The 14886-nt window shown below is 37.7% G+C and overlaps 1 protein-coding gene across 44 annotated transcripts in view; it reads left to right on the forward strand.

Moving 5' to 3' along the window:
- Positions 1-14886, forward strand: part of Nrcam (neuronal cell adhesion molecule) — a 265722-nt gene that overhangs the window by 144400 nt on the left and 106436 nt on the right. The window contains exon 4 of one of the 44 annotated variants that reach the window (XM_078040075.1): positions 6784-6854. The exons of the other annotated variants lie outside the window; for them this stretch is intronic. The gene's annotated coding sequence lies outside the window, so the exon portion shown is untranslated. The remainder of the gene's footprint in view (positions 1-6783; positions 6855-14886) is intronic. 44 annotated transcript variants of the gene reach the window in all.

Consider the following 14886-nt stretch of genomic DNA (forward strand, 5'->3'; position numbering starts at 1 on the left):
AGAATGAGAGATGTTTGTTAGGATATACAGTGCACTTTTAAGTAGTTCAAATGATCTTGAATTTTGCAGATGATATTCGAGAGTTTATTACATTTTAAATTCACTTTCTTATTAAAATTGTCTTTTCTTGGCATTATATAGTTGTGCCTTATAATTGAATGGCTTACTCTGTTTTTAGAATATTGATAATCTTCTATGATACCCCTTTTATTTTTTAAAATCTTCTAATGAGAATTTGTGGTTCAATGGACTCTAGTTCTATAGGATATGCATTCAATATAAGAAAAACCTATTTCCCCAGTGTAAAATAGATGTTCTTTTTTAAAACAGGCTTTTTATTACTGAGTTGATTATAGTTTGAGCAAGAGTATATGAATTTAATAATAACATTTTTCCAAGACTCATAAAACATTTATTATTCTCAAATCAGCACCATAATTTAAATTTTAATCTTACAATAAATTGGAAAAGAAAAGAAAAAATTCCAGATTTTAATGCCAGATCTGATACAAAATTTTGCCTTGTTTCTTTATTATTACTTGACGTTTCCTCATGGCCTGTGCTCATATTTAATTTTCTTCTTTGGATATGTACATTTGACTTATGCATTCATGTTGCCCTTAGTTTAGCACAGCATAGACGCCAGGTGTTTTCCTGAAGGCTGTCAGCTTACCTAGGGATGCATTTGTCTTCTTATTGTCTGTTTTGTTGTCACATGTATGATGCTATGACCTTTTGTAAAAAATAGATGTTTATTGTAAAAATAGCATCTGGGATTTTCTAACAGTGTATTTTATAAAGACAAATTAGTTTAATTTCATATAATGTGTTCTAATTTCTTCCCAATGGTGATGGCCCTTCTTCAATATTTAATAAGATAAAATTAACACAGTGTTACAACAACAATCAAAAAAATCACAATATTCCCCAAGCAGTATTTTTTAAATATCAGGGACTTTTCTTCTTCTTCATCTTCTTCTTTTAATGCCCATAACAAAAGGTTAACAGAAGTTTGGGGAAAGTATTAAATTTGTATGTAGGCAGTAATATGATTACAGTGGAATTACATATTTCCAAGGATACCGATTCTAAAAACTTTCATTCCACTATAATAACAGTTACCATTTATTGAGGTTTACCACGTGTTTTAAACATTTTACATGTTTTTTACACATATTATCCTCACAGCCACTTATTATCTTCATTTTTATAGATGAAGAAATGGAGGTACAAAATTATGTACATTTTCCATAGGCACAGAACTAATAAATGCTAGAGCAGAGATTTATGCCACATATTCCAGCTCTAGGGTGCGTGTGGTTCACCGCCCCATCTTTGCCTGGGCTAGTATTGTACCTACCAGAATGCTTAATTAGTTCATAAGAGAAACACTTGGCCTCGGGAGTTCTGGTCAATGTGCTGTGTGTACATGACAAATAAGGTCTCATGTGGAAGTCAAAGCTATTACCCTGCTGCCCGTTTACACTGATTAATAAGTCTAAAGGCTGTCAGTGTAACACACTGCACCTGTGCTTCTAAATATCCATTCCATGTTCATGTGCATCATGTAGAAGAAATGGGTGCTACAGAAAGAGAAAATAAATTCTAGGCCAAACAGTATAATCCGTGAGGGGTGCTTGCCTGCTACAAGGTAGTATTGAAGTAATATTGTACATTCTTCTTCTCTCTTATGTGACTGATTCTATCTAAAATAAATATATTATTGGAATTTAGTGCCAATGTGGTTTGCTCACTGGTTATGACCTAGTAATAGAAATCGTCATAATTAAAGCTTGCTTCTTATACCTTGCCCCCTCCTCATGCCAACTCTTCCCTCTTTCCAAGGAACCCAACACTAACCATGGTGGTACATGTCTATAATCCCAGCAACTCAGGAGACTGAGGCAGGAGAATCTCATGTTCAAGACCAGCCTTGGCAACTTAGTGAGGCCCTATGCAACATAGTGAGAACCGGTCTCAAAATAAAAAGCGCTGGGGATGCGGATCAGTGGTAAAGTACCCCTGGGTCCATTCCTCACTACAGTAAAATAATAATAATAATAAAACAAATGAATAAAGGCAACTAGCTTGGTCCACGGCTTCTAGGGAAGCAATTATTTCTGCCTGCTTTGGATGTGACTTCCCACCCCTTCTCTGCCCCCACCCATTCTGATTCAGTGTTTGTGTTTTAATAGAAGACTCTCAAAATAAATGACCATGAAGATCCAAAGGAAGGGAAATGAAGCCTTATCATTTGATTCAATGAGTAGAATTATGTGAAGGTTTGTCTCTCTCTTTTGGACAGGAGAGCCCTGTTCCATGAACCTCCTACTTCGCCACACAGTAATACTATCTACTTACAAATCCCTACCTTCTTAGAGTATAATCATCTTAGCTAAGCCTTTGAGACAATGATCATGATAAATGAGTACTTTTTTCTTAAATGTGATCATTACTAATAAAGTATGACTTTGCAACACGAATTTTATTTGAATTTGTATTTAATTGTATTCATTTTCTCCTAATTATCAACTCTTTCATTCTGGATATTATTTACTTTTTCCTTATCCTTATACAAAGCCAGTGCCCTTAGGCTGACCTTAGTTAGCTTGTGTTACTCTCCCCAGGTACTCTGGTGTCTTTGGTGTCCCATGAACAAGCCAGGCATATTCCTACTTCAGGGCCTTTTTGCTATGGTTCCCTTTGTCTAGAACATAATTCCCCACATACATACTTGTAGCTCACTGTCTCTTGCTCAGATATCATTTATTTCCTAATCCTGTGGCAAGCAAATATATTAAGCATGTGCACACATATACACCTGGGACTCCATTATACCTCCCTTGTTTTATTTTCTTCCACATAAGACCACTTAACAAACAAACTATATAATTTACAATTTATTATGATTTCTGACCCCCTCCCCAACTGTAGTGTAAGGTATGTGAGACAGGAACATTTGTATGTTATGTTCGTTAATAGAACTCAGCAAAAAGCATACTGCCTGGCATATAGTAGGTGGTTAATTTGCTCAAGGAATGAATGAATGGATGAATGAGTGAATAATGACTATGGATCTTTAATGTTTAGCCCTTTGTCAGATAATGTTATCGACTAAAATAAATTCTGCCTTACTTTTATGTAATACTCTTGAGTTCCCAAGGTTTGGAAATGGCATGTTCTGAAACTCAGCTTACTCACAAATTCTCTAGCAGGGGGAAAGGGTCTTATGGCCTTCCATTGTTGAAATGCGGAGGTGGGGTTGGAAAACAATCAAAAGAAATGTTCCTTTCATTTTTTGAAGCAAATGAACAAATCTAGCATTTGTTTTTGAGAGAACAAATGCTCTTCGAAAAGAACAGAAACTGTTCCCAAAATCTTTGAAGTATGTCACTGATGCTTTAACCAGTAGCTGGGAAAGCAAGTATCCTAGTGACAAACACAGGCTCTGTTGGGCTGAAAGCTAATCATAAGTTTACAAAGACCAATTGGGCATTTGGCTTGTGACTCATTTCTGGCACTGACACAGAGGTGGCTCTTTACTGGCATAGCCACGTATATTGTAAGTAAAAACACTTGTCCTCAAAGAAATTAGATTGTCTGTCTAGTACCCTCTTTTGGATTAAAAGAAGTCATTGCTTGGGTTATAAAAACATTAAGAATTCTGCCATTGTGGTAGAGGGAAACATACAGATTATTTGGGGAGAGAGATTATTATTGTTTCTTAGAGGTTCCCCACCTCCAATAATTTATTCTATTTGCTAGTCTTAGAAACACAAGAGACCATATAAATTAGAACAATTTTCCTAAATGTCTCCTCAATGCAATGTTTACGTTTTGTGTAATAACACTTAGGACAACTTGTTTCCTGTAAATACTATCATAAACCTTTATCAAGTCTGGAGAGATGGTACAAGCTGTAACCCCAGCAACTCAGGAGGCTGAAGCAAGTTTGAGGATAGCAAGTTTGAGGCTGGCCTTAGCAATTTATGGAGGCTCTAAGCAATTTAGCAAGACACTGTCTCAAAATAAAAAATGAAAAGAGCTAGAGATGTGGCTCAGTGGTAAAGGATTTCTGAGTTAACTCCCCAGTACAAACACACACAATCACACACACACACACAGACACACATAAACACACCTTTGTCAATGCGCAAGTCCTACCCCAGGGCCTGCATTCATATTGTGATTTCAGATTTGTTTGATGCTAGCAAATCCCCACAGTACTCTTCAAAAAAAAAAAAAAAATCAAACAAAACAATCACAACAAACACATCTAGACCTACTAGCTAATACTTAAAATTTTCCTGCTGAAACCTGGTTTCCTGAATTCATTTCTATATTTATTGAGCTGCTTCTACTCCAGTCATATGTCAGACAAATTATTGGCACCCTGGGTCACCTGTATACTTTCCCATATGCCTGGATTTTATCCTTCTATACCTACTTAAATTAAATCTTTGAGGTCTCATCCAAGTGTCATTCTATAGTGGCTGTATATTTCCATTCTTTCTAGACAAAAATATCAGGACACTGAAGGGCCCAGCTTAACTCTACTAGTTGTAGGGATTAAAGAATGTCAGCAGCATGAGTACCTTAGGTGACTGCTTTCTCCACCCTTCTTAAGACCTTGAAGTATGTGAAAACACTTGAAGTGGAAGTGCTGCTTTTCACCCTGTGGAAAAGAGTATCAGCTTTGCTTTCAGACCAACTCTGGGAACTGTGTGAGTGCAAATATGCTCCTTCAGCAGGTGCAGTGAAGTCCTTTTAAAATGCAGTCATATGCAGAATTCCTGTACATAAAAAGAGAAGCTGAGCTGCTTTTGGACTCCCTCTCTTCCATATATCTCCTCTGTGCCCTGCAGAGGCTCCCCCCAGGATCCTTTTCCCTGGCTGAGGACACTGACTATAAAGGTTCTTAGATAATTGTCACAAATGATGTTCTCTATCCCTAGAGACAGGGACAGTTCAGTGTGTATTTTTTTTTAGTGCGGGAACTCAAGAATCAGACAATCTAGTCAGATGCTGTGAATCCTGGCTTTGCCAGTAACAAGTAAGAAACATGGACTCTGTGGTCTGAAAGTTTATGACCTCCCCAAATTTCATCAGCTGAAACCTAACCTCCAGTGTGATGATGTTTAGAGGTAGCAACTTTGGAAGGTGATTAAGTCATCAGAGCAGAGCCCTTACAGGAGGCTGTGTTGTACACCTGTAATCCCAGGTATAGGAGGATTGAAAGTTCAAGGCCAGTCTTGGAAACTTAGTGAGACCCTGTCTCAAAATTTTAAAATGGGCTGGGGATGTAGCTTAGTGGTAGAGTGGCCCTGGGTTTAATCTTCAGTACCAAAAAACAAAAAAGAAACAGTACCCTCAAAAATGGAATTAGGGCCCTTATAAAAGAGACCGCAGAGAGCTGCCTTGCTGTGTTTCACCATGTAAAGACACAGAGAGAAGGCACAGTCCATGAACCAAAAACTCATATCCTCACTGGACACTAGATCTGCTCGTGCCTTGATCTGGGATTTGCAGCCCCAGAACTGTGAGAAATAAATTTCTGCTGATTGTAAACCATCTAGTTGGTGACACTTCTAGCATGCTGAATGGATTAAGACAATGAAGAAGTAACTTAACTACTGTGGGCCTCTGTTTATCTGTAAAGTGGGAAAACATTTGGTTTTGGAGAGGTGTGAAAGAGCAAATATATACAAAGTACTCAGTACAGATTAAGCCCTACATAAAGAGTAGTTGTTGTTTTAAAAATAAAAACTTAATCCCAAATGATATAGAATTTTCCAATTTCAGAGGAGTAAAGAGTAGATTTAATGAGGGATGAAAAAATTTGACAGTCTAGCAATCATTTAATCACTTTTTCTCCTCTCTTAACCCCTTCTGTAATTAGCAATTCTGTCCCAAATTACATATGTCGTAATTGTGCCCCTTTTCACTAAAGACAAAAAAGTTTTTTTTTGTTTTTTTTTTATGTATGGTGATGCAAATGTGGACTTTAGGGATGCTGGTGGTATAATGAGCCAGAAGTTAACAGGAAACTGAAAAAGAATGAGGCAGACAAGTTGGCTCCAGAGATGGCTGCGGGGCAGGAAGTATGAACCAAGCATGTCCCCAACAGGGAAAGTGATTGGAAAGACCAAGGGTGGGCTGGACAAGGGGTGCCTCTGGACTGGCTGATAACATGCCACTCGAAGCAAAAACACAAATGCAAGCCTCTCTCCTCATACCAGGTCAATAAATTTGGTGATGAAGTGCCCATTGACATTGACCTTCACATTGCACAAATACTCTGGGTACCACTTACCTCAGCCCTTTGTTGTATCTATTTTTTTTTTTTTTTTACTCTTGGCCCAAAGGTATTAGTTCTACTACCCAAATGGATTACAAATTCCATCCATGCAATGACTTTGTCTTCTATTTTATAAACTTTCCCCAAAGCATTGCCTATATGTGTGTGAGGCAAAATGCGGCAGGAAAATGGAAGCTGCTTTAGGCATTTCAAACAACGGTGGTATATAGTGCAAGGCTGGAACTGAAAAATATAGTAAGAGGAACATAAAGGAAAAAGAGATGATGCCCATAGCAGAAGTAGTTAACATCCCTGGGCTGGAGCCCGTGAACTTGTTCCAGCTGGTATAAGTGAGTTGGAGAACTTGCATTTGATTTCAAAACCACTCAGGAGGTGCTATCTCAAGCACGTTGGAAAAAAGCACTAGCCTTTTCTTTTTTCTTTTTAAAGAGAGAGAGAGAATTTTTTTAATATTTATTTTTTAGTTTTTGGTGGACACAACATCTTTGTTTGTATGTGGTACTGAGGATCGAACCCGGGCCGCACGGAATGCCAGGTGAGTGCACTACCCCTTGAGCCATATCCCCAGCCCAACACTAGCCTTTTCTAGGCTGCTGGAGTCTAGAACCACAGCACCTTGAGTTCCCGTAGTAACTGCCATCAATTGCCTCATTTTAAGTATCAGAACTGTGAATCTTCTTTGTCATACTTTCTTATTGCCCTTTAGTACCTCTGTTCTGGTTTGGATCTTAAATGTTTCCCTGTGGCTCCTGTGCTAAAGGCTTTGGACTCCAGCCTGAGATGCTACTGACAGGTGGTGAAATCTTTAGGAGCTGGGATCTTTTTGAGGGACATGAGGTCACTAGGGATATGTCCTTGAAGGGGATATTAAGATCCCAGCATGTTCCTGGCTCTGTCTTTGCTCCACAGCCACTGTGTGGTGAGCAGCTTTGCTCCTGACATGCTCACTGCCATGATTTCTGCCTTACCATTGGTGAACATGGACTGAAACAAAGAGGCAAAAATAAATCTTTGCTCCTTTTAAGTTGTTTATCCCAGGTATCTTTTCACAGTGTTGGAGAGCTTAACCAACACAACCTCCAGTGAGCAGAACTGAATGGAAAGGCAACTGGTCAAGGATGGTTTAGATTGTAAACTCCTAGTCCCCATAATGAAAAGTATGGGGAGGCAGGTGCAGGGTGGCAAGTCAACAGATGAAAATTTGGCACACATGTTATAAAGGAACAACCACCAGTTTTAAAAGCAGAAAACCTGAGACCAAACCATATCTGACCTGCAGTAATCAGTATTCTTCTTACACAACTTTCTCACTTGTATAATGAGAATAGCCATAGTACTTCCTCACAGAGCTGGTGGGAGGACTAAATAAGGTAATGCATATGGAAATCATTCAGTAACAATATGTATTTGGGTGGATATTAGTTACTTTACATGGACCTGTTGGCAATTTTCTAATTCACTGCTTATGAGAGAATCATAAGGACTTTTATTTATAAACCAGCAAAGGTTTCTACAAGTCTCACAATTCACTGCTTGCACTTAGGATTCCTTTATGACACAGGAAAACATTGCTAAATTAGAGGAGATGTGAGATCAACATTACTTGTCAGTTTAACAGATTTTTAATTTTTTTTTCCCTAACAATTCTGTTGATGGGTCACATCCAAAGATAAGCAGCTGAGCCCTCTTAGCAGCAGGAAGGAAGGGCAACTAGCCTTGGGTTACACAAATGAACTTATTAAGAGGATTTATAAAGCCATCTAGTTAATCAGAAAGGAGGGGAGTGAAAGAGCTTTTCTTAGCCAAGCCATGATCGCCCGCTGGACAATTAGAAGCACAGTTTCATTATACTGTTGTAGTCCTCAGTTGGGGTCAGGCATAAGAGCAAGGATACAGCTGGTGGGTGGATGCAGTAAGGCTGTTAATTAATCACAAGGGGGTGGAAACCAAGGACGAGGCATTTCGTTCACACTGTTTGATTTTGCATGGCCCTTGTTCCACTGCATTGACTTGGGTTTCCTAGGTTGACCTCTGTTAGATTTCTACATATTGTTGCATATTAGGTCCTCTCATTTGCAAGTAACCGGTCAAGTTGTTTTTGGCAAACCATAGATATCGTTCTCCATTGGATGAAGATTACATTTAATTTCTATTGGTTTAGAGTAAAATGTGTAGGAGATTTGGTGGATTTAGCTATTCTCAGGTGGTTTTAGCATTTCAGCTGTTTGATAGTTATAGTAACAACAGCTGGTTGTTGATGTTTCTAAGACACTGTTCCAAGAATTTTATACTGGCTCACTTAACCTACATAATAACCCTGGGGGTAGACACTGTGGTCCCTATTTGTACAGATGAGGAAATTGAGGTGCACAGACTTTAAGTAACTTGTGTAAGATTGAGGTTATGAGGGGGAGAGTTGGGCTTTGAGCCAAGGTCAGACTGACTCCACTGCACGTCCTTGACCACCAGGAGGCACTGCCTCTCAAAAGTGGAAACTTCTTTCTGTTAGTACTTGTTTGAACAATGTTCACCTACTTCTATATGGCATATTGACAGAACAAACTTCTGTGAATAAGTCATCCCCTGTGTGACCAATCGTGTCTCCGAGACTCAGATTGTGTCAGCATTTTGAGATAGTCTTTTCTGATTTTGGTGTGATTTCAATACTTATTGAGAATTAATATCTCTAAGCAGTTTATTTATAAATAAAGAAGCTTATTATATCAGAAGACCAAAATAGGTATCAGTAAAAACTTGGACTGTATTTTACAGATATGGAAACAGTCTGAAAGAGATCCACAGCTACTTAGTAGCAGGCAAGGTCTACATATCATCAGGCCCTGTTTCTTTTCATCCCAGAGTCTTGGACCCACCCAGCACCTTGCTTGTAGGTTTTAGTGGAACTGCAGATTAAGCCCAGGAGAACTCTACTACTGAACCACACTGGAGCCCTTCTTATTTTTTTTATTTTTTATTTTGAAATAGGTTCTCAGACTGGCCTGAAACTCCTGTGCCATGAGGATCACAGATGTGCACCACCACACCTGGCCACATAGCACTTTTAAAGTAGTTGCTCACATTTTAAAAACAGTTAATTTCATGTCAATAGTTGAATTTTTTTTTTTTTTTTGGTTTTAAAAAGATTGGGCAGCCAGGTGGCACTGGGAAAGTGTTCTTGACCACATCTGCTAGAGCAGAGTAACAGCAACATCTTGTTGCCTCGTGGCCTGTGTGTCCATTCCCACTAGGCACATTCCTTTTTTTAGCTGTGACCTCTACTTCAGAACAAAGATCTCCTGGTTCCTATGCAATTTTCTTTTGGCTAAACTATGTGACTCTTTCAGAAAATTAGGACCATTTGGAATGCGGGTTCTTTTTAATGTTTTAGTTTTAGTCAGATTGTAGTGTCTCTTAGAGGATGGTAACAGTTATGTCCTCCTCAATACTTCCTTCCCCTCAACTTGGGTGATAAAGAATATATGGAGATTTATTTCAGACAAGGTCAAAATAACATCAATCACTCTCTTCACTTACATACAATAAGTATATCCATAGGTAATAAATATGTGTGTGTGTGTGTGTATACACATACATATATAATATATATTTACACATATATAATACACTCACACACACATATTTGATGTACTGAGACTGAATACAGGGAAATATATCCCAAGACCTTTTTATTTTTTATTTAAGACAGGGTCTCACTAAGTTGGCCAGGCTGGCCTCAAACTTGCAATCCTTTTACCTCAACCTCTGGAGTCACTGGTATTACAGGCATGCACCACCATATCCAGCATAACTAAATTATTTTAAAATCAGTTGGTGATTCTGTAATTATCCAGTCCTCATACTTTACTGTCAAGAAGGACATTTAAGGGAAAGTAAACTATTTGGGATTGATTTGTCTTTCCCTGTGTTATTATGCCAATCATTACATTGTATAATTTCTAGTTCTCTAATTATACATCATCAGGCTTATGACCTCTAAGCATTTGCTTGCTATCTGGCTATTTTTAATTCAAAAATAAATTACATAATGAAATTAATTCTATTTCCCATTGAGATAATGCATTTTTAATTACTCAGAAGGGAGTCAAATTAAGCAGTATTTACATAAAGTAAGTGCAAGAGATAATAAAATATTTCCATGGCCTGTTTAATTCAAAACATCCCTGTTATACAAAATAATCTGGTGTTGAATTAGGGATATATGGAGGAAGGGGTTGCCCAGAAACACAACCCAGTTCTTTTGATCTTGTATATTTTATTTGCCAACAGCAAAGTGACTAGATCCTGGATTTTCCAGGTTTCATTGTGGAATCACTGAAAATGTGACTAATCCCAGGCGGTTTTGTTCATGCTCATGTGCAGATTGCTCTCTCAAAGTGTCCAGATGTGAGCACTGTAACTCCAGCTTTGCAATGCCATTTATCTGGCAACAGAAACCCTGTCTGCAGTAGTTAACTGTCCTTTTTACATTTGCTATGGTCCAGTAGTATTGAGAGCTTTGTGGCTCCAGTAGCTGGTTGATGACAATCAGCAGATTCTAAAGCCTTTTCAAAACCCCGAAAGAATAGATAATGATAGTACACAATGCTGAAATGAGGAAAGAAAGAATGGATATTCAAATGTTGATGCAATTTAGCTTTTAAAAAAAGATTACACTTCATTTTCTTTGATTAGCTTTTTCAAGTTTTGACTTTGATTCTTTATTGTTTAAGTTCTGTAAGATGCCATTCAAAAAAACATTACCACATGAAATCTCTCAGAAATGTTTAGATAGTTGTAATCACAAAGAATGGAAATACTCACTTTGTTTTGTACTGTTGACTCTGCTCTGTCTTGCTCTGATAGTTGCTGATTTGACTTTTAAAGCGTCTAAATGATTCCTTGTTAAATGTTTGAGGAAAATGGTTTTTAGCTTTTGTGGTCACATAGGAATGGTGTTCAGCTGACAGAAACCTATAAAAAAATGAATTCAGTGAAGGAGTAGTGGTTTTTCTCAGGACAAAGAAGTCTGGTGTTGAGCAACAGGGGAAGATATGAAATTCAGAAAATTATCTTCAGGCCATATGATCCTTTCTGTTTTCTGCTTTTTCCTCCATAGACTATGTCTCTCACCCCCAGGTCCCCGCCAATGCTTGCTTATGCTAGGCAAGTGCTCTACCACTAGCTACCTCCCTAGTCCTCACTCTTCCAGTTTGACTGCTGGTCATGCCACATTTTATGCAGGAAGATGGAGAAGCGCAAAAAGAACATGGACATCATGACAGGAGGATTTTTCCAACAGATAAATGTATTAGATTTAGCTAATATTAAGTGTTGACCTTTGAGACTCTAAGAAGAATTAGAGCCTTTGAAATTTGATGAGATTAATGTAAAAGCTTCCTCATGATCTGATCTACCAACTTTATATTTAGTAATACCATAGGCTTGCCCCCAAACTAGAGATTAAAGTGCTAATTCTTCATGGCCTTCCTTTTAGGAAGGGATGAGCTCAGCAATACTATTTTTTGTTAGTAGTTCTAAAACCTTAGTATGCTTCAGAATCACCTGATAGATTTATTGCATACCAGTTTCTGGTCCACTGGGTTTGAGGTAAGGCCAAAGAATATGCCCAACAAATTGCAAAGCAGTGCTTAAACAGATGGTCTGGAGACCACACTTTGAGAGTCCACTGGATTAGAAGAATCTTATCAGTTAAGAGTCAAGATTCCTGTTAGTGAGGAATTCTTAGATAAGGCTCTGAAGGACACCTTAAGACTTCCTGTGATTTAGCTGTTGATTCCTTTTAATTTAACAATCATTTCCTGAGTGCCTCCCGTGTGCCTAGCTCTGACAGGCATTACTTGTAATGTAAGGATGTTACTAATTTTTGGCCCCAAACTGGGTCCCTTTACTCTTTCAGAATTGTGGAACCAATAACAGGAGCAAAGGAGGCTCATTCTTGACTAAGAATAGGAGAAGTGAGAGAGAAACTCACAAATCAACTTCTCAATCCAATCATGGCCAGAATTTTATAAAAATGTAGGATAAAAGAAATAAGGGGGAGAGCAAGGCTAATCAAGGGAAAGAATGTTCATGTCTTTTATAGGAATGGGTGGAGATTTTCTGGGAGTTCCGGCACCACCTTCTTTTATTCTTTTTATGGTTCTTTCCATTTATGGCAATCATCAATTGTCTGGGGGGTGTGTCATTTAGCATGCAGACATTATTATAATGCAGTTAGAGGTTGTCTGGGAGTCACTCTGGTAACCATCTCACATCCAGCCAGTTTCAGCTAGCTCACCTGAAGAGGTGCTTCTGGCCCATAGACATTCTGTCCTCAAAGATGAACAAGATTGGGAGGTTGCCTAGGCAGTACAAGATTAGGGTACTAAAATAAGTAAAAGACTCTGCCCTTGAAACGCTTACAAATAGGTGTTGATCAAAGGTTATACAGCTTCATTGAGATAGGAGGAATAAGTACAAGAAATTTATTGTACAACACATATGTTAATTATCTTGATTTAACCATTCTGCAATGTATATATATTTCAAAACATTGTGTTATACCTATGCTATTTTGTTTGTGAATTTTTTAAAGTAAAAAGCTTATAGACATACTTCAATTTATCTAAATCACTACAATGAAAGGGCAGAGAACCTGTTTGTAATAATTTTGTTTATATTGCCAGGAGTGTATAAAGAAACTTTAATTAAGAGACAAATTTCTTTGATCATATTACTCCAACTATTCTAATGGTGATTTTGTATTTTTAATTTGTAACAGAGGTTTGTGTCCTATAATTTGTGATTCCTAGATAACTTTTGTTTCAGGGAAGTCCCAGCCCAATTCATCTGTCTTCCATTCCAAGCAGGTTGATTATCTCCCCAACTTCACCCCTACCCCCTTGAAATGTCAGAAAGCAACTGGAAACAACATCTGAGCCCCAAGGTCTAAATCACAACCTTTGGCTGAAGAAATAATTCATATCTTCTCCACAGAAGGCGAATATGTCCTGCTTCAAAGATAAAAATAACAAGCAAATTCAGTATTGATGGCCCATATGGTTAGTTATCTCTCATCTTTGGGAGAGGGAAAATGCTTTTCCTACTGTCATTGGAAAGACTTGTAGAGAACTCCTCCTGGTTCCTACAAATTACTAATTTATTCTAGAAAGCATTATGAAAGTGGAGGTAGTAGTAAGGACAGGTTTGATGCCTACCAACTTGAGAAAGGATTTGTGTCACCAATGCTGTCAGGCAAAGAAAGGGAACTACAACATACAAAATAAGTTTCTTTTTGAATCTAAATTAATTTGCTAGAGACATACACACTGGTTTACTTACAGTTTTCAAAATACTATACTGACACACATCTTCTGTGTTCCATGAAGTAGCTATTGCTTCTATTTAATATGATAGAATGTGCTTAATAGACTTAAGATTTTTAAAGAATTTCTTAAGATTTAAAAACTTACTGTATTGGAACCTCACTGTGTAAGATGTGTCTAAAAGTAATAAACAGTATATTTGCTTTTGTAGACCCTAAAGTGGAATGGGGAGAGAGTCAGACATGTAATTACACAAACGTGTCTTTGAATTATGGTTCTTGCTCTTAATAAACAAAGTGTCAGCAAAGTGGCAGGATAAAGTAGTAATGCTGACTTCCAAGGATTCTGGAAGATTCAATAAAGGTACAGAAAATACAAAGAGGAATATTTGATACATATTAATCATTCAGTAAATGCTTTCTCTTCCACCTCCATTCATTTTTATTCTCTTTCCTCTCCTCCTCTTCTGTCTTCTTCTCCTTAGCTTTGTTCTATTTATTCATCCCAGTGAGTGTTGTTCTACATAAAGGAGCCACCTCAAGGAATCTGTTATCTTTTTTTCTACTTACTGAGGATAAATTTGATTTTTGAAGTAATCATTCAGAACCAACTCTGCACTTACAGATAAAGCTAATGAATATTGCTTTAAAGTAAGGGGCTGCAATCTGCTGCTGGCCAAATCTGGCCCTCTGAGTTTTTTTTTGTTGTTGTTGTTTGTTTGTCTGTTTGTTATGGCCTACAGTCTAAAAATAATGTCTTCTACGTTTTTAAATGATTGGGGAGAAAAATCAGGAGAAGAAGAATATTTAATGATGAGAAAATTATAATTTTTCAGTGCATATAAAGTTTTATTTGAATACCACCTGCATATTTGTTTAGTATTGTCTTTGGCTGCTTTCCCAAAATAAAGACTTGTGCAGTTTCAATAGAGACTATATGGCTCACCAAGCCTAAAATACTTACTATATGACCCCTGTTCTAAATGAATGGAAAATATGCATGAAGCAAACCCTGGAAGGGGGTTTCATGGTAGGAAACCTAGACTTAAGCTTCCTAGACTAAACCTAAACCTAAGCTTCCTAGACTGCTTGTGTAGAGAAGAGATGATGGCCTTTCTTAGGTACACACAGAGAAGAAAACCCATCTCTGCTCTTTTCACCATGCCATTAACTCCTGACAAAATTTAATGACTGAGAACTATATGCAAAAGAGTTTTGTTGACTAGCTTCCCAATGCTTTTAG

This window comes from Ictidomys tridecemlineatus, chromosome 2, assembly GCF_052094955.1.
Source record: "Ictidomys tridecemlineatus isolate mIctTri1 chromosome 2, mIctTri1.hap1, whole genome shotgun sequence".
NCBI classification, from domain to species: Eukaryota; Metazoa; Chordata; class Mammalia; order Rodentia; family Sciuridae; genus Ictidomys; species Ictidomys tridecemlineatus.